Consider the following 25121-nt stretch of genomic DNA (forward strand, 5'->3'; position numbering starts at 1 on the left):
CTTTACGAAGTGATTTGAGTTGTTTGACTACACCAAAGGTGTATCTACCTGTAAGTTGCTCACATTGGTAGCAGTTCAAGATCTGAATTCTCGAATATTTACTTCGTCTTCTTTGGTGAAGCAATTTCGGAAAACGGTATTTAGCAATTCCACTTTAGCGGCATTGTCATCGGTAACATTATCATCGCTATCGCTCAGTATAGACACTAAGTGTGGCTTGCCGCAGTTTTACTTTGGATTTTCTGCCAGATTTCGAAACAGAGTTTCGTTATGGAAAATATTAAAGGCATCATTGAAGTCCGCGCTCAATTTCGAGCTTCTGTAAAACTTGCCTTAATGATTTTGCGTTCTTTAAATTTTGCAACCTCCTTCGTTGCTTCAGCAACAGTGTTCTGATCTGTTTTGTGGACCATGGGGGACCAGTTCCATCTCTTATTAATTTATTTGGTATAAATTTCTCATTTGCTGTCGATACAATGTCTTTGAATTTAAGCCACACCTGGAAAATGCTTAAACTGTTATTGAGAAGGAATTGAGACTACCACTTCGGAAGTCGCCAAGCTAAGATTTATCTTTTAGTTTTTTAAACAGATGTATCTTGTGTAATTTTTTATTTTTTTTATTTATTTTGTGAGTTCGGATGTTGAATGATGCGGTAGTCAGACTAGCTACAATTTTCTTTTGGTCAATAATTCCTGTATACGTCAAGATGCTTCCTATTTTCTCAGGATTATTTGTTGCTAAGAGATCAAGTACATTTTAGCTACCAATTACACTTCGAATGGGCTCTTGAAACAATAATTTTCGTAGAAAGAATTTAGTATTATTTTAGGATCTTGTTTTGTGCGGCCACCGGCTTTGAACGTATTTTAGCCAACATAAGCTCGATATATCTGGACCTCAGCGACTTAGTATATCTGAGACAAAAAGGTATACTGAACACATTCTTTAAGTTATCCGATGAGTTACGATAAATTATGCGGAAATAATTTTTAATTCATCCTATATCATTCATAGAAAGATGCACTTCTTGAAACATATAACATACTAGAATGTACTGTTGGGTCTAAGCAAATGTTCCTAGCGATTTTTCCATACGTTTAATAAACACAATAATATATTCTCTCTCACCGTTTACAACATTCTGCCAACGCTGGGGTAACTTTTCGATTCCACAACTGCAGAAATCACGTGGTTTTGAGTGTAAGACCTCGTCGAGCCATGTTCGGAGCACGTTTTCATCCGGAAAGGAAGTTCCCTCAAGGTTGTTCGATAGAGAGTGGAAAAAGTGAAAATCTGACGGCGCGAGATCACATGAATAAGATGGGTGTGGAATGAGTTCCAAACCCAACTCCTGTACAGTGTTTCTCGTCAGTCTATCATAATGCTGGCGGCCGTTATTGTGAAGTAGCATCATTTCAAGCAGTCTTCCTGTCCATTATTCTTGGACTGCTTCTGCAAGACGTCTCAATTCAGCACAATACAGGGTGATTCAAAAAGAATACCACAACTTCAGGAATTTAAAACTCTGCAACGACAAAAGGCAGAGCTATGCACTATCTGTCGGCGAATTAAGGGAGCTATAAAGTTTCATTTAGTTGTACATTTGTTCGCTTGAGGCGCTGTTGACTAGGCGTCAGCGTCAGTTGATGCTAAGATGGCGACCGCTCAACAGAAAGCTTTTTGTGTTATTGAGTACGGCAGAAGTGAATCGACGACAGTTGTTCAGCGTGCATTTCGAACGAAGTATGGTGTTAAACCTCCTGATAAGTGGTGTATTAAACGTTGGTATAAACAGTTTACAGAGAATGGGTGTTTGTGCAAATGGAAAAGTTCTGGACGGCCGAGAACGAGTGATGAAAATGTAGCACGCATCCAGCAAGCATTTGTTCGCAGCCCAGGAAAATCGACTCACAGAGCTAGCAGAGAGCTGCAAATTCCACAATCAACTGTATGGAGAGTCCTACGAAAAAGGTTAGTTATGAAACCTGAACGTCAACTACCCGAGGCGATGGATCGGCCGCCAGGCAGCCCGTGACAGAGCACTTCATCACTGGCCTCCAAGAAACCCTGATCTTACCCCCTGCGATTTTTTTCTTATGGGGGTATGTTAAGGATATGGTGTTTCGGCCACCTCTCCCAGCCACCATTGATGACTTGAAACGAGAAATAACAGCAGCTATCCAAACTGTTACGCCTGATATGCTACAGAGAGTGTGGAACGAGTTGGAGTATCGGGTTGATATTGCTCGTGTGTCTGGAGGGGGCCATATTGAACATCTCTGAACTTGTTTTTGAGTGAAAAAAAACCTTTTTAAATACTCTTTGTAATGATGTATAACAGAAGGTTATATTATGTTTCTTTCATTAAATACACATTTTTAAAGTTGTGGTATTCTTTTTGAATCACCCTGTATAGTCAGCAGCGACAGTTACACCTCGGGGAAGCAGTTCGCAGTACACCACACCGTTGCTGTTCCACCAGGTGCATAACATTATCTTTCTTTATGTGCGCATGTCTTCTTACGGAGAGCTGCTGTGTTTGGACTCAACCATTACTTTCCTTTCCTTATGTTAGCATACGGACAACGTTTCTCGTCACCAGTAACGATACAAGACAGGAATTGATGGTGTTGTTGAAGATCCAATTGATGATGAGCAAGCAGAGATGCGCATTGGGCCACCCGCTGATTTTTGTGATTTTGACATAGAGCATGCGGTACCCATACACCCGATTTTTTTACCTTCTCCACTGCATACAAATGTCGGACGATGGTGCAATAATCACAGTTCATCACATTTGCCAGTTCTCGAGTACACTGACGTGGACCATTGTGGACTAATGCGTTTAAACTATCTTCATCAAAGCACGAAGGCTTTCTGAACGCGCAGAGTCATTAATGTCATTTCGTGCCGCAGGCTGCCCAGTGGCGTCACATCCCGACACACGGCGCAAGCATTTCTGTCTTCCTCCGCTGCTGTCACCCCTCTACTGAATTCAAACAAAAGAATATGTAGGAAATGTCCCGATTTCTCCACTTGTCACTCCATTTTCTAGAATCCACAGCTCCACTCACTAACTCCGAATGACAAAATGACACTATGTAAACTCAAATTGCAACAGGAACCCACAAATAAAAAAAATGACAATCGATAAATAAACCTGTAGCATCCAGAATACCAACATCCGAAACAAAAACGCTACGAAGTTATGCCCCGTCACATAATACAGCCAAGTCAGATTATAAGAACACCAGACCAGCCAGAGTGAGAGAGTATTTGAGAGTTTCAGCCAACACTACCAGGATTACACTCGATATTCCACGGAGCGGCTTACCCGCCAACTGCTAGTCACGTGACAAGAACCTATGATCAACAGTGCTGGAGAAGCGGACTTGGGCCACCGTGGTGCTGATGTCAACTATACAATTTAGATTGTGTTTGACATCTTCTGAGAATGACGTGGTATGTGGCTGACGTTCTTTGGACTAGGACTCCAAGTGTTGTTGACTAATTCTGGTTTTCGCCTGGTACTTCAGTGGATATGTTCGCTAGCATAATTTCACTGACAACTTGACTTGTTATCATGTGTCTGTTACCGCGATAAAGGTGTAACGGATCTTGCTGTTCCAAAGGAAGCCAGACCGTCACACCTAAAGAAAAAACATTAGCTGAACTTGGCGATACAATTGCTGAGATACACAAAATTCGCGAATTCTCATCGTTAAGTAAAGGAACCAAGATTGCCAACATTTTCTTTGAATTTGTTTGTGGAGTATATCTTTATGCCTTCACTCGAGACATTTTATCTTAGAATTCAAATAACACAACATAACAGGAACAACAGTTCAGCCTCACAGAACCAGTACTGGAATATTTAATAACACAAAATTTGTCAATTTTCTATATGATAGTAGCTCCAGCATTGCAATAAATTGCGTCAAATAGCAGTTTAATTGCTATGCATCGCATTTCCCATCATGAAAGTGCAATGGAACTGAAAAAACTGTAGGTCGTGCTACACAGCCAAACCATACCACGTCGATCATCTAGAAAAATTAATCTCAAATACTTTTTGTGGTTTTCTTTCTGGTATCAGTTTACTTTATCGCACTCAAAAAACTTTCTAAATTTCAGTTTGGTTTTCTTTTCCCTTTAAGAAGAAAAGGTACTGCCTTTTTTTTTTTTTCTTCTGTGGAATAAACACATGTATGTATGAGACCTGACATGGTCGGATGAGAGAGACCCAAGGATCTGTATTATAACGTTTTTCGAGTATTTGCTAGCTGCGGGCCCCACCACCTGAAAATACAGTGGTCTGTATCACATAAGTTTTAATGTAATTACAACTAGAGTATTATCTTCTTCGTTTGATTAGCAATCATCCTCAGATAGGGCTTACAACAAAAATGGTATCTAAGTGTTGTGTTGACCACACCAGCATCGTTATTAACTATGAACTGGGTCAGGTGAGTCCGTTTCAAGAATGTTAAGAGTACTTGGCATCTTAACACGCGAGCAGTATTTAGTTTGTCTGTCACTTCACTCTGCCGCAACTTCACGTAGCCTCTGAAATAAGCAGGAGCAACTTTCGTTTCCAAAAGTTTCAAGTTTCAACTTTTGTTTCGTTATTTACCCGTATGAAACACTCTTTGTTCTCATTTCTCCTGTCTGTGTGTGAATGACCGCGTGTTTCAGAATATCTTAAGTTGCCTCCAGTACGGCCAGAGTTTAGAGACCAGAGGCTTTGCATTGTCATCCTCACTTGGTATTAGGAAGATGTAGAACCCTGAGTGTTTGTCGGTCGGTGACAGGGTGAGAGTCATGTCAGTGTACCTCAGGAAGGTAGCTGGTGCTCCTGGTACTCCTTCCCTGCGCTAACGGAAACTTTCCCCATCACTGGGAACGGGATGGGTGGTCCGCGCTTGCGCATTCTCCGGCAGACTGTCGCTGGCCCCTGGGCTGTAAATACTGGATGTTAGTATTAGCAAACTGCTGGTAGAGGGACAAAGGTATTGGTGCTACTAAAGATTGATTTGGAAGGATGACTAATCACTTTCTTCCAGTCGTGATATATAAAGTATGGACCAGAAGTGCTAAGTTGATTCAAAGCCTACAAGTATGTCGGATTATTCCGTTTCCATGTCCTGAATTCATTCGAGATAGTGCGATTTTTCGCCCTTCACCCTACCACATATCCTCTCTCCCACCGTGTCAAGTCTGTCCATTCAATCACATTAACAGGTGCATTATACTGAGCAAAAGATTATCTATTCATCAGGGAAATTTCTTTTGGTTGCTGATTTAAGAGTTTTTATTCCCACTTTGAAATACACTATAGAAATATCTCCACAAGCTCAATACATGTCACTGACATTGTCGATTGATCTCTGGTCTTTGGAATAAAAGTAGAATTTGAAGTCGTTGTCTTGGGTTTTGTGCATGTGGACCTATGCGAGTGAATTGAGTGCTTTTTTCCATTTTCCTCGACACTGCTCCCTATTACCCAAAAGCCGCGCTGTGAAACGAGTTCCCATTGGTACTGCTAATTTATTTAATCCATGTGTTTCTGCACAGAACTCTCTGTGAGAAGTTTAAGTGTAGAGTGCCATTGTTCGTTGAATGCTGTTTCCTTTGAACTCCGTAAAGACATAATGATGATGTGTAGAGAAGTAAATTACTATTGGTACATTACTAAATTCATGCTGGTTTTTTGAATCTGTCGGCGTTCAAAAGAGCCCCCAATTAAACCACCTTAATCCCCATACTTTTTGTTAGATTCTAAGAGGCACTTACAGTACAGTACATATAGTACAGTACTGAAATTGTGAAACAGAGAGAGAGAGAGAGAGAGAGAGAGAGAGAGAGAGAGAGGGAGGGAGAGAGTAGATGCAGGTGATTAAGGAGCAATTTAGCACATTCCTTAAACACGTGCTATTTCCACGTCAGCCTTCCCCTCCCTCACGTGCCTGTTGCAGTGTAGATTCATTTCATCCCAGATTTCCGTTTTGTGTCATAAAAATAAACTACTCGGAATTGTAACAATTCTATTGCATGAACCCACATGAATTTTTGATGCGCCTTACTGGGTTGTGATTTTGACGAAGACAGTCGTGAGTACTATCCTTAGCAATCGAAGAGTTCAGGATATTGCCCCCACATAACCGCAATATAAGAGCGGATCCCAAACGAAGTCAAAAGAAAAAACAGCAATTTATTATTAAAACACCCCCCCCCTCCCCCTCTCCATCATGTGGCATCGCTGAAGGGATACTTCTGAAAAGCTGATACATTGTAAGACGTTCCACTTAATTTATTTTCAATTTCAGTAGTCATATCCTTAATTTGATGATCGGTGCTGTTGTATGGCGTTGTTTTTGTCTTTTCTAAAGTGTTTGTTTGATGTTTTATATGTTTTCAGGGAGTTATATTTCACTGTCTTGTAGTATACATGCAGAAAAGAATTGGTAGTGTGCTTGTGAAACTTGAGAAATATTTGTAGGAAGCTGTCATGTCACAGATGCAAATCAGTCAGTCAAGTACATGAGACTAGTCGGAAATAAGGCAAGAAAGGTATAATATGGGGCATAAATAGCGATGAGTGATACATAAGACAAGGGATCGTATTTTGAGGTATCAGGAAGTGCTGCTTCATTGTTCAGGGCAGGACAAAGTTGCATCGCTGAGAGGGGAAATTAGGCTTGAATGTAACCAAGAGACCAATGTGAACGATAAGGACGATGGAGAAATACACGGGAAACCATTCCGTTACTGAGTTCCGCACACACAGGCATTTTTCAGAAACCGGTAGCAGATGTTATTGAGAAAACACCGCCACGCTAATGAAGCGTGACCTGTTCCTCCATCTCTCGACTTCAATATGTTTCCAACACTTTTGCTGGAAGGTTCTAGGGGAATTAACAGGAAATTCCAGAGAAAGAAAGAAAATCGAAAAATGAAATCTCGGGAACTGAAGGGAAGGCTTGACAGAAAATTCAGGAGAAAATAAAATAAATTCAAAGGATTCATAGAATACTTGACTGGCTGGATTCTATAATTATGGAAAGCCGAGGCATTGTAGATTCACCTAGCTCAGAGATTGTGGAGGTGAAGTCTGGCGCAAAATAGGTAAACCAATTAAGGGAAGAAATAACAGACAAAGTAGAAGAAGTGCAAGAGAACAGCAGGACATGAGAGATTGTTTAGAAGCCAGTATGACAATGACTGAGAGGGATTTTATTCAGCTTTCCATGGAGCAGCTGCTAATAGTCCAGCAATGAAGGAGATTGACGGAGAGGTCTGGTTGGAACATAAGAAGACATTAAGCGTGTACACAAACATGTGTAACAGCAGGGGGAGTCATTACTGACAAGTCGGAGATGCTCAAAACGACAGTTTTACAACTACACTATGTAATCAAAAGTATCCGGACACCTCCAGAAACGTACGTTTTTCATATTAGGTGCAGTGTGGTGCCACCTAGTGCCAGGTACTCCATACCAGAGACGTCAGTAGTCATCAGACATCGTGAGAGAGCAGAATAGGGCGCTCCGCGGAACTCACGAATTTCGAACGCTGTCAGGTGATTGGGTGTCACTTGTGTCATACGTCTGTACGCGAGATTTCCACACTCCTAAACATCGCTAGGTCCACTGTTTCTGATGTGATTGTGAAGTGGAAACGTGAAGGGACACGTACAGCACAAAACTGTACCGGCCGAAATCGTCTGTTGACTGACAGAGACCGCCGACAGTTGAAGAGGGTCGTTATGTGTAATAGGCAGACATCTATCCAGACCATCACACAGGAACTCCAAACTGCATCAGGATCCACTGCAAGTACTATGACATTTAGGCGGGAGGTGAGAAAACTTGGGTTTCATGGTCGAGCGACTGCTCATAAGGCACGCATCACGCCGGTAAGAGCAAAACGACGCCTCGCTTTGTGTAAGGAGTGTAAACATTGGACGATTGAACAGTGGAAAAAAACATTGTGATGTATCACGGTACACAATGCGGCGATCCGATGGTAGGGTGTGGGTATGGCGAATGTCCGGTGAACATCATCTGCCAGCGTGTGTAGAGTCAACAGTAAAATTCGGAGGCGGTGGTGTTATGGCGTGGTCGTGTTTTCATGGAAGGAGCTAGAACCCCTTCTTGTTTTGCGAGGCACAAAAAATGGTTCTGAGAACTATGGGACTTAACATCTTAGGTCATCAGTCCCCTAAAAGTTAGAACTACTTAAATCTAACTAACCTAAGGACATCACACACATCCATGCCCGAGGCAGGATTCGAACCTGCGACCGTAGCAGTCCCACGGTTCCGGACTGCAGCGCCTAGAACCGCACGGCCACCGCGGCCGTCTTGCGAGGCACAATCACAGCACATGCTTACATCGATGTTTTAAGCAACTTGTTGCTTCCCACTGTTGAAGAGCAGTTCGGGGATGGCGATTGCATCTTTCAACACGATCGAGCACCTTCTCATAATGCACAGCCTCTGGCGGAGTGGTTTCACTATAATATCATCCCTGCAATGGACTGGCCTGCACAGAGTCATGACATGAATCCTATAGAACACCTTTGGGATGTTTTGTAACGCCGACTTCGTGCCAGGCCTTATCGACCGACGTCGATACCTCACCTCAGTGCAGCACTCCGTGAAGAATGGACTGCCATTCCCCAAGAAACCTTCCAGCACCTGATTGAACGTGAGCGTGCGATAGTGGAAGCTGTCATCAAGGCTAAAGGTGGGCCAACACCATATTGAATTCCAGCATTACCGATGAAGGGCGCCGCGAACTTGTAAGTCTTTTTCAGCCAGGTGTCCGGATACTTTTGACCACATAATGTATCTTTAAAGAACGAGAGTGGTTTTCACTGGACACATCCCACTGCATGAAAGAAAGCGAAGAGGTTCGGTCCCTATTGTGATTCAACCATAATCATTTATAGATTAATCAGTGTAACTGAGAAATGATGGCGCGCTTACAGCGAAATGATGGTGAGAAGAAGAAGGACCGCGGTGGATCAGACTCGTGTGTTCCATTAGGTTTTCCATCAGGTGCCAAAAACAAGTTCGAAGGCAATATGAGCTGTTGGGAAACTGGCAAGGAATTACGTTACCTCAACGTGAGGCCGTGCAGTATACAGTATGAATATTAATATAACAACAAACAGCAGGGAAACACCGGGAATGGAGAAAAAAAAGGTCATATGAACATGTGTCCGTAAATGGACGGTGTGTCCCAAAACACAGTACAGAGCTGCATCGCATCCATGTTAGAACAGATGTTCAAAGTGACCTCCGTGGTATGCAGTGCACGCGTTCACACGTTGCATCACGGATTTGCCACACTCATTCGCACGTTCCGGCCTCTATCCGGATAGCGTCACAGGCGTCGTGAACCCGCTGTTAAAGGGTCTCCACATCAGGAACTGGTTCAGCGAGCACAACACTTTTCAGATGCTCCCAGAGGTAAAAATCCAGCAAATTTAAGTCCGATGATCTAACAGGCCATGCTACTGGGCCTCCGCGTCCTATCCAACGTCCGGGGAAGATATTGAGATGTCCGCAAACTGTAATTCGGTGTGGAGTGATGCTCCGTCCTGCAGAAACCACGTATCCTATTGTACTGCCGAAGGCACAGTCTCAAACAGCCCAGACAGCATATTCTGCAGAAAGTCCAAGTACTTTTCTCTTCGAGGCGTTGTGGAGCAATAACTTGTCCAAGTATGTGGTCGCCAAGAATCCCTCCCCACACACTGATGCTGGACCGATACTGATGAGACGCCTCAAGCATTTCCCGAGCATTGTTTGTAGCCCACAGATGACGCTTATGCAGGTTTATGATGCCAGTTCTGGTAAAGGTGTCTGTGCTGCAGCCCCAGATGTTCTGATGTTACGAGCCTTGAGGGTGGCGACACAGTGCTGCAGACAGTATGGAGAACACCCCTTCTGGTTCCAGAGCACCTGAAACCAACACAGAGGCTTGTAGCGTTGTGTGCACTGTCGTGCACGGAACATGCACATTCAGTCCCCGTACTCACCTCACTACAGAGTGTGTGCGAGAGGTGTTTACTGGTAATCCAAGTCATAAGAAGGGGGACTGGCTTCAAACTTGTCTTTCATCACTTCTTTGCCAGTGTGTTGAGCTTTACAAACTCAACTACCACGGGCATAAGCATATCTGTGGCAATGTCACAAATACTCAGTACCACGTGTATGAGGGCGAGCGATGCCATTCCACACTCATTCCCACGAAGGCTTTTGTCAACAGTGACAGATTCAGTGTGTCATGAACGTCAGAAAGATGCGATACATCCACCTAGTGCATTTTGGACTACTATGCAAAACAGCCGCATCAGGCCTCAATGTCAGTCATGGCCCACAGGGGTGACGCTGACATCAGGTGAACATTATCCAACTCGCAAAGGTCAATGCACAGTGAATATGGAGCAATAGAGGTACCGCTCGACAATCTGATCTGAGAAACAGAGATACTGGAGCTGTTCTGAGAAGGAAAAACTCATCTATAAGAATTATCTGTCCCAGTAACCCCTGTGTTTCAGCATTGCATGACTTGTAATTAATCATGATGCAAAAGATTTTTATTTTTTTTAGCCCGAACATATCTTTTTATTCGAAAGCTTATTTCCATAAGACGAGCATATTCAATCTTTGGTCTTGAGATGGATAATCTGACGTGTTCTCTTGCTTAATTTATGGCAGTTTAGCGATGACAATTTTTTACTGGATGAAATACATAGTGTCTCACTCCACTGTTGTTGTTGGGGTCTTCAGTCCATAGACTGGTTTGATGCAGGTCTCCATGCTACTCTATCCTGTGCAAGCTTCTTCATCTCCGAGTAACTACTGCAGCCTACATCCTTCTGAATCTGGTTAGTGTATTCATCTCTTGATCTCCCTTTACGATATTTACCCTCCACGCTTCCCTCTATCACTAAATTAGTGATCCCTTGATGCTGCAGAACGTGGTCTACTAACCGATCCCTTCTTCTAGTCAAGTTTTGCCACATATTCCTCTTCTCCAAGATTCTATTCAGTACCTCCTCATTAGTTACGTGATATACCCATCTAATCTTCAGCATTCTTCTGAAGCACCACATTTGGAAAGCTTCTATTCTCCTCTTGTCTAAACTATTTATCGTCCATGTTTCACATCCATACATGGCTACATTCCATACAAATACTTTTAGAAAAGACTTCCTGAGACTTAAATCTATACTCGATGTCAACAAATTTCTCTTCTTTCTTGCCATTGCAAGTCTACATTTTATATCCTCTCTACTTCGACAATCATCAGTTATTTTGATCCCCAAATAGCAGAACTCATCTCATTTCCTAATCCAGTTTCCTTAGCATCACCTGATTTAATTAGACTACATTCCATTATCCCCGTTTTGTTTTTGTTGATGTTCATCTTATATCCGCCTTTCAAGACACTGTCCATTCTGTTCAACTGCTCCTCCAGGTCCTTTGCTGTCTCTGACAGAATTACAATGTTTTTATTTCTTCTCCATGTATTTTTATTCTTACTCCAAATTTTTCTTTTGTTTCCTTTACTGCTTGCTCAGTACATACATTGAATAACATCGGAGATAAGCTACAACTCTGTTCAGTCCTTTCCCAACCGCTGCTTCCCTTTCATGCCCATTGATTTGTTTTCTTTCTATTTACCTTTGACTTTGTCAATATGTATTATGATTCCTGTCCTTATTTGCTTCTCTGCCAGAAGTAATGGGCCATAGGAATTACTGGACATTTTCTGATGTCTAGGTTCTTAGGCTAATTTTAATTTTTCTCCGTTTTATTCGAACTAAAGTTTGTTTTGCAAATTTTGGATCTTCAGTGGAAAACGGAAATGCCATTGTGGCATGATTTAATTGCGAAGTTTGTTCCATTTACTCGTTGTATGGAATTCAATTATTTTTCTATGTGTTAATAGTAGAGTAACATGTTGATTTCAACATATTCACTGTTATGTCTTGCAGTCTTCCGTGTTCTTGGTTTTAGCTTGATATAAGATACTTTTCATACACTGGGTTAGTCGGATGAATCCATGTTTTCCATATTCATGTATGATGATTGTTTCCTTCCTGTTTGTGTGGCAGATGTGGGCAAATTTTCTTTAAATTATTTTATAATCTATCTTATATTTATTGCTATGATGTATCATAAATGAGGAGGTAGGATACCTTTGTTCATACAGAACAAAGGAATATCCAAATGTTTAAAGAAATGCTAGAGCCTGCCCTCCTACTAGGACTGTCTTACGTAATTTTTTTTCCTGAATGTTAATAGCAGTTGGTGTCTTAATGTGCAAGTAGTGGTTAGTCCGTCCTTGCACTCTGCCGCAACTATATGTGAGCTCCAGAACAGTAAGAACCAATATTTATTTTGTTTATTCAATTGTGCACAGCTCAAATTTTTCCCTGTATGATCTGAGTTTGAATGAACGCTTTCCTCGGGACACTTAGAAGTTGCTTCCAGTATGGTCAGATTTCTTGCAGTTGAATGTTTGTATTGTGGAACTTAAGTTGGCACTAGGATGGCGTAGACTCCAGTAATTTTGTTTAACAGTGACAGGTTGAGTGTCGCGCAGGGTCTCTCCGGAAGGAAGTTGGTATTCCTACCTTGATTTGATAGGAACTTCCCACTGGGTACGGGATGGAAGTTCTGTATCTGCACGCGCTCTGTCACTCTTTTGCTGGCCACTGGATTGTAAGAACTTGATGCTAGTATTAGCAACCACTTGGTAGAGGGATAAAGGTATTTGTGCTGCTTAAGTTTGATTTTAGAGGATGATTAATCTTTTTTCGTTCAGTCGCGATGTTTAGGTAGATATTTGGTGCTCATTTTCACCTTCCATTTTATATATTTTTGCTTTATTTCACTTCGTTATGTGATCTTGGGATAGTGCTTTTTATTCTGACAGTAGCTACGCCGATGTGTGGGTTTGGCCACAGAATTTTGAAGTACCCGTAATAAATTAGCTGATAATGTAATCCCACCCTCCGATAACCCGTGTTTTAATTTGTGAATTGTAATTTCGGCATATCTTGGCGAGTTTATGTTTGTGTGTGTCATTTGACTGTAAACTAAACCATGTATTAGTATGTTGGTTGCCAGAGCATATCCGTGTCGCTGTTGGGCGACTATAGTGTACTGAGTGCAACAAATACTCGTACGTTATGGAAATTCATATTAGATTTCCATTTCGGCATTTCTTGAATATAGAGAAAATTTCGCCTTCATCCTAACTTGTGCTTCCCGATGCACTATGAGAGGAAAGCTGTTTTATGAAAACCAAAGATCATAATGTGTAGAGTCAAACGAATACCTGTATATCATTTCCAGATCTTCCTGGATATAGAATTGTTCTTCCCCCAGCCTCATGCCGCCCCCCCCCCCCCCCCTGTTATGCCATAGAAGCCAAACTGTATAGCTTAAAGCGTGGATGAGAAGCGCAGAGTGGATTCAATGCCTACATGTACGTTGGATTTTTCCTAGTTTCCCCTTCCCTAATTCATCTGACATAGTGCGATTTTTCGCCCTTCACAACGCATCATGTCCAGAGTTGCACCATTTCGGATCTCTGCAGCTCTTAAGAGTTTTTGCTCAGATTTTGGTATTAACTAGAAATACTTTCAGAAGTCTAATAAACATCACTGACATTATCTATTGCTCTCTGATCATTGAAATAATAATAGAATGCAAAGTGCCAGTCGTTGGCTTTTTCTATGTGGACATAAATGAGGGAATTAAGTGCTTCGTCCACTTTTCATTGACGTAGGTCCCTACTTCAAAAATCCGAGCTGTGATATCTTATGAGTTCTCAATTGTCTTGACAGTTTATTTGATCCAAAACCATGTGTGCGGAACTATTTGTGAGAAGATTAACTGTAGAGCCCAAATATTCATAGAGTATTGTTCCGTTTGAACCCCGCGAAGACATAATGATGATGTGTAGAAAAGTTGATAAAATAATAAATTCATATTTGATTTCAGAATCTGCCAGTATTTGAAAGTGCCCCCAAACTAAACCTCCTTAATCTCCATCCTTTTCCGAAGATGATAAGAGGCGTTGGTGTGTGCAATGTCTAGAACAGTACTGATACTGAGAGAGAGAGAGTAAATGATTATGGAGTAATTTAGCACATTCCTTAATCAAGTGCCATTTCTGTGTCAGCTTTATCCTACTTTACATACCAGTTATGATGCAGAGCTATCATTACATTTTCTTCCGGCCAACATTATTAAAACTTTTATACGCGTGTAGTATTCCATATTTCTTAAATATCCATAAGATAAAGTAATTCAGTTCTTATTAATTATACGAAACAAACTGTCAGACAAATTACAACTTCAGTAACAGAATAATTCTTACGAACAGCTGGCCCATAGTTCATAGTCTTGCTATTCCCTACGCTCATCCTCGTCAGCAAAATACTACTGTTCATTCTGAACGAAAAGTTATTATTTGTACTTAAAAATTCCACCTTCATAATTTTAATAGATACGCTGACTCAAAGGTACCGCCCACTGTAGCCTTGGCGATAGATACATTCGTCTTACTGGTGTTTATTCCATTATAACGTTAACAGGTTGCGTTTCCGTCAATCGTATGTAGTCATACAAACAAAAAGGGGAAAAAAAATTAAGTTGGTTTCTCAAACATAATCTCATTCCTATTTTAAACCAATCCACAATGTTTTTCAGTGCGTGTATTCGTAACTTATTCTGTCTCATAACAAAATAGCCTCAAAAATTAATATTACTTTTATCGGCCAAAAAAAGCTGTAGAAGCTTGTAAGGGTGTTGCAGGGTAGGTTGTGCAGAGAAATAATTCTTAAGAGTTAATTAGCATTGAAGTTAACCAATCGGTCGTTGCGCACGCAAATTCAATTGGTCCGTCACATACAATTGATGGCAGTTGTTCTCATAGCGTAGATGATAACGCACGAGACTGCTCAGCCTTTGACTCGTGTTTGGTTATTACCTCGCGTCCAATTTTTGTATCGCTCTTGATCGATTTTATGAACCAAAATAAGCACGCGTCTGGCGGTACCGTCTCTGGTGGGCCGCATGAATTTGCGAGCAACGTCCTGATTGGATAACCTCAATGGTAATTCGCTCGGAAACTTCACAACGCAGCGAATTTTTTCAGAACAGTTATTTCTCTGGACAACCAATCCTGCAACGCCCTTACAGGCTTTTCAGACTCTTTCTGACCACCCTGTACAAAGAGCCGTTGGAGACGGACCATGTGACCATGACATCTGTACACTATCTGATAATTTTTAATTTTGATTTTGCTAAAGCCCAGAACTTGTCCCAATATCCTGAAATTCTGTATCTCCTTCACCGGCAACAGATGTAAAGAGAGCAACAGAGAAAAAGCCATCATCAGAAACTAGCTGCAAGAGCAACAACAACTGTACTTCAGCAACTGTACTTCCTCCACAGGCTGTTGCTATTACCAAACAGTGGGTTGGCTCTACAACAGCCAGTGGCAACACAAAGACAAGGAGGAACTTGTATTTGTTGCGTGTGCGGTATCACTTCCACATCGTTCAGGTAACGCGCACTGAATGTTAGTGCTCACTCTTTCCTTCCCTCACCATACTCCGTTCGTCGTGTAAGCTAAATCTTTTCGTTGAATTCATAGCATTCTATTTGTCCGATATGTCCAACATGCAATCTGCAGAATGTGTGAGTGGCCATTCACCTCAGCGCCGTAAGCTGCCAGCACGCCAGTACTGTCATAATGATCTTAAGTTGATTGTATTTACGATCTTAGCAGCTACGTCATTTTTTTCGGTTTAACCAAATGTCAACGGAGCTATCTACATCTACGTGCCTAATCCGCAAGCCATCATACGATATTTGCAAGTAAGTGTCCTTCCTGTCCCACTCTTAAATGGAGCAAGAGAAGAACGACAGACTATATGCTTCCGAAATAGCCCTGATTTCTCTTATCTTGTTTTCTCGCTCATTACGTGAGTTGTAAGTTGGTCTCAGGAGACACCTTCTACAGTCTGTTGCAAATGTCGGTTCTTTAAGTTTCATAATTATGTTACGCGAAAGAAAAAGAATCTTTCATCCACGGATTCACATTTGAGATCACGGAGCATTTCCGTAGCACTCGCTTGTTGGTCTGACATACCGGCAACAAAATGCCTCTGAGCACTATGGGACTTAACTTCTGCGGTCATCAGTCCCCTAGAACTTAGAACTACTTAAAGCTAACTAAGCTAAGGACATCACACACATCCATGCCCGAGGCAGGATTCGAACCTGTGACCGCAGCGGTCGCGCGCTTCCGGACTGTAGCGCCTAGAACCGCTCGGCCACCCCGCCTGGATACCGGTAACAAATCTAGCAACACGCCTCTGAGTTGCTTCGATGTCTTTCCATAATCTGATCTGCTGGAGCTCACAAATCCTCGAGATGTATTCAAGAATGGATTGCACTAGCGTCTTGAGCACGGTCTCCTTTATAGAAGAGCTGTACTTTCTTCGAATATTCCCAATAAATGAAAGTCGACCACTCGTCTTCCCTGCATAAGACTGTACGTAACCATTCCGCTACACGTCGCTTTGCCACTTTATGCCAAGGCATTTAATCGATGTGACTGTGTCAGACAGCACACCACTTATTCTACATCAAAACATTATAGGACTGTATTTCCAATTCGTCTGCATTAAATTACATTTTTCCACATTTAGGACAAGCCTCCACTCATCTCACCGAAAGGCCGGCCGCTGTGGCCGAGCGGTTCTAGGCGCTTCAGTCTGGAACTGAGCGACCGCTACGGTCGCAGGTTCGAATCCTGCCTCGGGCATGGATGTGTGTGATGTATTTAGATTAGTTAGGTTTCAGTAGCTCTAAGTTCTAAGGGACTGATGACCTCAGATGTTAAGTTCCATAGTGTTCAGAGCCATTTGAGCCATCACAGCGAATGGAAATTCTGTCGAAGTCATCGTGGGTCCTCCTATAGTCACTCACCGTTTCTGTTAGATCACTAATGCACACAGAGAATAAGAATGGTTCTGTCACACTTCCCTGGCCCAAACCCGACAGTACTTTTGCCTTGAGGAGCTGTTCGTCACAACGTATTGAGCTCCATTCCTTAAATGTACAGACTCCACATCATCCACCCCGTGGCGTTGAAACTATCAGATCCATCAGTGGATGAAGTTTCGGCCATAGAACGGATTTCACACGTTGCAAAAGTTCGTCTGAAATTCCTCGACACTGACGGCCCCTTTTGTCTAGTGTTTGGTGGCTACTAACACACAGGTCGTGTGTTCGATTTTCAGTGACAAGCTGAGATTTATCCGTTGTGAAGGATCTGGAACGAGCTCCACTAAGTCCCATGAGACTGAGAGGATGCTGAATAAAGGAGCGGAACTGACACGTGAGCTGCCGAAGTGACGTCAAATCGTAACGCTTGCACATAATTCGAAGCCAGACGACATTTTCATCTAGACGACAGCGAGTAAGCAGCCGCGGTCCGCGCTCACAAACAGCAGATTAAACGGAGTCCGTAGGGAACGGAGCCAGTAAACAATGGGTCCTAAGCATCGCAGTAAAACCCATGAATCGTAAAATATTACGTAATTGTTGTCTCGGAGAATGCCGTGATTAATATAACAATTCTGTGTCGTTTTATCAACGGTCGACAATCAGCAGTCACAAGACTCTTTAACGTAACTCTAGCTTACAGTCGAAACCGGTCATCATAACCAAAAATTGGTTATTATCAGCTGAATAAATAAAAGAAAAAAACCTGATCAACCGCCTCAAACAGTGAAGAGGATTCCTATGTCACAACGACAGAGAATGGAGAAAACCATGAAAAATAATCATTTCGGACCAACAATCAGACCTTATCTTGGAATTCATTTCCTACCACGTACAATGTACAATTTCAAATGCAGAATGGGAACTCCGCTAAAAGTAAGCATTATCCTATGTGGTGACTCGAAAGAGGAGTCCACCATTGTTTTATGGAATGCGTGGGGACCTATGGTTCTGGAGAGTCCCAACATCCGCAGTAAGGATGACTCTGAGCATCCTTGGCATGCTTTCAAACTCAAGTTCAAAAGCAAATTCTTCGGAGGCCCCTTGGACGTAAACTCGTTACTAAAAACTGGTAAGCAGGAAGAACTTAAAATTCTCTTAGATAAGCAAAATTTTAGCAGTAAAAGACACAAGATTCTTGGACGTAAATGCTACAGAAAAAAAAAACCACAGAATTTTTTAGGGTGAAACACCAATAATAACTATGAAAGCTACGCCAATACTTGGTACAGCCTTCTACAGGCATAAAAATTTAGTAGATAACGTTACAGCAAGCATCTCCCTTGGTTTACGGATGCCGGAACGGTAGCTCAGCGTGTTCGCTCAGGGGTGTAGCTGCCCTCTGTAATAATAATATAAAAAACACTGAGGGAATGGGTCAACGATTAACATGAACAAGCGCCACGGGACGCCCGCCCCGAACGAATACGACGACCAATAACGAACAAAATGAGTTTAAAAAAAGGGTAGCGTCTTTGATTAGTAATCAATACGTCCTCGATCCCGGGTTCGAAACCCACCACTGCTAAAATTTTGATTAATAATCAGCATTGGCGGACGAAAACTTCCGGTATAAGAAGTCACCGACATACTGCCAACGGCCTTGTCAAAGAGGGCGGAGGAGTGGACAGTGCTTCAGGGCATTCTCTTGTCCTTGGGGTGGAAAACTGCTACTAAAGGCGGAGGAATCAGCAATGGTTAACGGCATGAGGTTGCAGAATGCAAAGAAAACCACTGCATTAAAGACACAGGACATGTGGCCTACAATTTAAAAAGTGTCATCATGATCTCTCGATTCGCGAAAGATTCCAGAATAGTCCAACATTCGAATCTCTAGGAGGGGACTGCCAAGGGGAAGGTGTCCATGACAAAAAGATTGAATAACCAACGAAAGGATAACGTTATACGAGTCGGGGCATGGAATGTCAGAAGCTTGAATGTGGTAGGGAAGCTAGAAAATCTGAAAAAGGAAATGCAAAGTCTCAATTTAGATATAGTTCTGGTCAGTTAAGTGAAATGGAAAGAACACAATAATTGCTGGGCAGATGAGTATAGAATAATATGAACAGCAGCAAAAAATCTTGAAACAGGAGTAGGATTCGTTATGTATAAAGGTAGGGCAAAGGGTGCGCGAACTGTTCAGAGATAAGGTTTTTCTCGGCAGAATCGACAGAAAACCAACACCGACAGCGATAGTTCAGGTAGACATGCCGACCTCGGAAGCTGAAGATAAAGACACAGAAAAAATATGAGGATATTGAAAGGGTAATACTGTACATAGAGGGAGACAAAAATTAAAATAGTCATGGGGGATTGAAATGTAGGAAAGTAGTAGAAGAAAAGGTTACAGGAGAATATGGGCTTGGAACAAAGAATGAGGGAGGAGAATGACTAATCGAGTTCTGTAATAAATTTCAGCTAGTGATAGCGAATACTCTGCTCAAGGATTACAAGAGGAGGAGGTATACTTGGAAACGGCCTGGTGAAAAGAGAAGATTTCAGTTAGATTACGTCATGGTCAGACAGAGATGCCTAAATCAGACACTGGATTGTAGAGCGTGCCCAGAAGCAGATATAGACTCAGATCACAATGTAGTGGTGATGAAGAACAGGCTGAAGTTCAAGAGATGAATCAGGAAGACTCAATATGCAAAAAAGTGGGATACAGAAGTACTAAGGTAAGACGAAATACTCTTGAAGTTCTCTAAGGTTGTAGATGCAGCAACAAGGAATAGCTCAGTAGGCAGTGCAGATGAAGAGGAATGGATATCTCTAAAAAGGGGCAATCACAGAATTTGGAAAGAAAAACATAGGAATAAAGAAAGTAACTTCGATGAAGCCATGGGTAACACAAGAAATACGTAAGTTGATTGATGAAAGAAGGAAGTACAAAAATGTTCAATGAGATTCAGGAATACAGAATGACAAGTCACTTAGGAATGCAATAAATATTAAGTGCAGGGTAGCTAAGACAAAATGGCTGCATGAAAAATGTGAAGAAATCGAGGAAGTAGTGATTGTCGTAAGGGCTAACTCAGTATATAGAAAAGTCAAAACACCCTTCGATAAAATGAAAAGTAAGGGTGCGAGTATTAAGAGTGCAACGGGTATTCCCCGGTTAAATACAGAAGAAAGAGCGGATAGTGGAAAGAGTACACTGAAGGCCTATATGAGGGGGAAGATTTGTGTGATGTGGTAGAAGAAGAGAGAGGAGTCGATTTAGAAGAGATATGGGGATCAGTATTAGAATCAGGATATAAAAGAGCTTTGGAGGACTTTAGATCAAATAAGCCAGAAAGGATAAATAACATTCCAACGTAATTTCTAACATCTTTCGGGGAAATGGCAACAAAGCGACTTTTCACACTGGTGTGTAGAATGCATGAGTCTGGCAACATACCATCTGACGCTCGGAAAAATATCATCTACACAATTCCGAAGACTGCAAGAGCTGACAAGTGCGAGAATTATCGCACAATCAGCTTATGAGCTCATTAATCCATGTTGCTGACAAGAATAATACACAGAAGAATGGAAAAGAAAATTGAGGATGTGCTTTAGAAAAAGTAAAGACCCAGAGAGGTGAACCTGACGTTGCGGTTCATAATTGAAGCAAGACTAAAGAAAAACACAAGACACATTCATAGAATTTGTCGACCTGGAAAAAGCGTTCGACGATGTAAAGTGGTGCAAGATGTTCGAAATGCTGGGAAAATTTTCTTGGACATTGAAACAGATTTTGAAATATCTTTTGGACAGGAAGTCAACAATAGCGGGGATTCAAGAAGTTAGAAAAGATCTTTAAACAAACAACATAAGTAAAAAATATGCAACAGAAAGAGAGATTTTTTTTAGAAGAAAGTGTTAAAATTGCAAGGATTCCAAGGCAGGAGGGAGAAGAAGACAGGGTCAAACTGGTCTGAGGATAGAAAAAGGATACGTAGTAGGAAGATGAAAGAATACTGGAGGAATAGGAAAGAAGAAAAAAAGAGGAAGCATTGGAATTGGCTCGTGCTCCTTAGAATGATCGAAATGGAAAAAGAAGGAAGAAAAGAAAATAAAGCACGATTGTTTCATGACATTGTCGTTTCCCACACCAAAATCGTCAATCACTTCTTGTTCGCAGCAGCACACAGAAAAGTCTCGCCACCAAGGTGGCCCTGATGTCCTGGATACTTCCCGGCGGTGGCTAACACGGCCGCGCTGTATTACATAAGCAGTAAATCTATGGTTAACGCAGAATTGCATGCGTACGTTAGAGCAAATACTAGCTGATTACAGTCATGAACAAATCACAACAGGCAATAAATTAAATCCCTTTATGTTATTTAGGAAAAAAGATAAATAACAGTACAATCTGAAAGTGATTTCTACAGCAATGTTCGAATATTGGTCTGCGCGTTAAACGTTTATCTGTCTGTAATGCTGTCATAGCACTAATTACTCGTCATAATTACTAATAAACAATTAGAGGCAATCGGACAAACCATGATATATTCTGCCTTACTCACGCGAACTTCGCATTTAGAAGTGAAAACAGTGTGGCAACACACCAAATAGAAACCATGTGAAACAACAGTACCATATATGTTTAGCCATTTGTAATAAACCACCTGTGTGTAATGCATGTATTTAGCCACTATTTCTCACTAATATCCTTTAATCAACGACTTTCTGTAAATTAATTGTGTTAGGTAGCTCCTTCTGACACATAACAACAAAATTACAGTTAAGGTAGCATTAAAATTTATGACGCCAAGAGAGAAAACAAAGGACTCCATATTGGGCGCTACGTTTGTTGGTGTGACCAAGAAAACAAACAGTGCTACTTAAAAATGGATCCCAGTTCTCATAAAATAAACCAGAAGTTCTTACCAGTTCATCAGTGAAGTGTTTCACAGACTTCAACGTGTATGTACCGATTTTTCATACGTAAAATACAAATGCGCACTCTATGACCAAACGAGAGGTGGAACAGGCTTTGGTAGGTTCAAATGGTTCAAATGGCTCTGAGCACTATTGGACTTAACATCTATGGTCATCAGTCCCCTAGAACTTAGAAATAATGAAACCTAACTAACCTAAGGACAACACACAACACCCAGTCATCACGCTTTGGTAGGTCAGACGATTAACTGTAAGTAAGACGATTCACTGTAAGTAACAATTTATTCATGTAAAAGTTAGAGTGTGAATTGTTTCAGGTTTTTAAGGACAACACGTAAAAACAAAACTGTATTATTCCATAAAAAATGAATTTAAGATGACTTTAATCCAAAGGAAGCAAACGGCAGCAGAAAAAAATGAATTTATGAAACGAAAAACCGTCTGAGTCTATGCCTAAAGAAGACGTTGAATTTACAGAGTAAACATGACAGCCACTTACACACTTGTGTGAAGAGCAACTGTTACTGAGCGGGTAACTATCACCTGATTGTCCTATGCTACACTGCGGTAATTTTGTTAAGCACCTGCCACAACTTATTTTATCCGGGATTCCTCAGATGGGGCTTGTCTCATCATCTTAATCTGTTTTTCGTATCGATAAACTTGTAATGATTTCATCTCATTTCATAAGGTTGTGCCAGAAGCGGGTAGCAATAAGATCGATTGAACATACGAAACGCGTCTGCTTTTCGCCTCGACTCGTTTCTGACAGCAAGAAAGAGTAGTGACCCAGAAACTATCAAAAATTATAAAAACTACTGTGTTATATTAAGAAAAGTTATTAAAAAATCCAGGAGTATGTGTATCATGTCTGAAATCAGCAACTCTGATAATAAAATTAAAACAATTTGGAATATTATTAAAAGAGAAACAGGTCAACCAAGAGCACAGGAAGACAGTATTACCATCAAATTGAGTGAAAACTTTACGAACAAAAAGTCAGAAGTTGAAAATATTTTTAATAATCATTTTCTAAATGTTGTGGATATAGTAGGATCCAGGTGTTCATTAGAAGATGCTAGGCTGTTAATGGAAGAGGCCATACCTATGCAATTTGATACAATTGAAATCTCACCCACTTCTCCCTCTGAAATTAGGAAAATAATAAACTTGCTTAAAAGCAAAAACTCACATGGAATTGATGGCATTTCCAGCAAAATACTAAAAGCTTGTTCTCAACAGATAAGTAAGATTCTCAGCCACCTGTGTAATAGCTCTCTGGAACAGGCCATTTTCCCTGATAGACTGAAATATGCTATTGTTATACCTTTGCATAAAAAGGGGGATAGATGTGATGTCAACAATTACCGTCCAATCTCCCTTCTAACAGCTTTATCCAAAATTTTTGAGAAAGTAATGTATTCAAGAGTAGCTTCACATATCTGTGAAAATGAAGTACTAACAAAATGTCAGTTTGGTTTCCAGAAAGGTTTTTCAACAGAAAATGCCATATATGCTTTCACCAGTCAAATTTTGAATGATCTGAATAACCGAACACCTCCCATTGGGATTTTTTGTGATCTCTCAAAGGCTTTTGATTGTGTAAATCATGAAATTCTGCTAGACAAGCTCAAGTATTGCTGCATGAGTGGGACAGTGCACAAATGGTTTAATTCGTACCTAACTGGAAGAGTGCAGAAAGTTGAAATAAGTAGTTCTCGTAACATGCAAAGATCAGGACATTCCTCAAACTGGGGAATTATCAAGAATGGGGTTCCACAAGGGTCAGTCTTGGGTCCTTTGTTGTTCTTATTATATATTAATGACTTGCCATTCTATATTCATGAAGAGGCAAAGTTAGTTCTCTTTGCTGATGATACAAGTATAGTAATCACACCTGAGAAACAAGAATTAACTGATGAAATTGTCAATACTGTCTTTCAGAAAATTACTAAGTGGTTCCTTGTAAACGGACTCTCACTGAATTTTGATAAGACACAGTACATACAGTTCCGTACAGTGAATGGTATGACGCCATTAATAAATATAGACCTTAATCAGAAGCATATAGCTAAGGTAGAATATTCCAAATTTTTAGGTATGTCCATTGATGAGAGATTAAATTGGAAGAAACACATTGATGATCTGCTGAAACGTTTGAGTTCAGCTACTTATGCAATAAGGGTCATTGCAAATTTTGGTGATAAACATCTTAGTAAATTAGCTTACTACGCCTATTTTCACTCATTGCTTTCATATGGCATCATATTTTGGGGTAATTCATCACTGAGGAATAAAGTATTTATTGCACAGAAGTGTGTAATCAGAATAATAGCTGGAGTCCGCCCAAGATCATCCTGCAGACATTTATTTAAGGATCTAGGGATATTCACAGTAGCTTCTCAGTATATATACTCTTATGAAATTTGTTATTAACAACCAAACCCAATTCAAAAGTAATAGCAGTGTGCATAACTACAATACTAGGAGAAAGGACGATCTTCACTATTCAAGATTAAATCTAACTTTGGCACAGAAAGGGGTGAATTATACTGGCACTAAAGTTTTTGGTCACTTACCAAATAGTATCAAAAGTCTGACAGATAACCAACAAGTATTTAAGAAAAAATTAAAAGAATTTCTGAATGACAACTCCTTCTACTCCATAGAGGAATTTTTAGATATAAATTAAGAAAAAAAAATATTAAAAAAATAAAAAAATAAATAAAAAAATAAAAATAAAAAAACACAAAAAAATAAAGTTGTTATATTAACTTAAGTATGTTGTTAAATTAACCTAATTATGTCATGTATTGGAAAATTCGACTCGTTCCACATCATTACGAAATATCGTATTCATGATCCATGGAACTAGTATTAATCTAATCTAATCTAATCTAAATACATAAATATGAAGCTGTTATGTGTTATTCAAAGAAGCACGTACACAGGGACGCTGGTATCGACAAAGTAGTGCCCTGAAGCTCTTTGGCCTGGCCGGACACGTAGTAACGTGTTACGTCTCGCTGGAGCCTCTTCATCTCGCGGTGACCAATAGCCGGCTTGCCGTAAGAATTTGTTCTGAACTCGATGTGATTTTGTTGAATTTGCTATTGTTCTGGTT

The sequence above is a fragment of the Schistocerca americana genome, chromosome 1 (genome assembly GCF_021461395.2).
Source record: "Schistocerca americana isolate TAMUIC-IGC-003095 chromosome 1, iqSchAmer2.1, whole genome shotgun sequence".
NCBI lineage: Eukaryota > Metazoa > Arthropoda > Insecta > Orthoptera > Acrididae > Schistocerca > Schistocerca americana.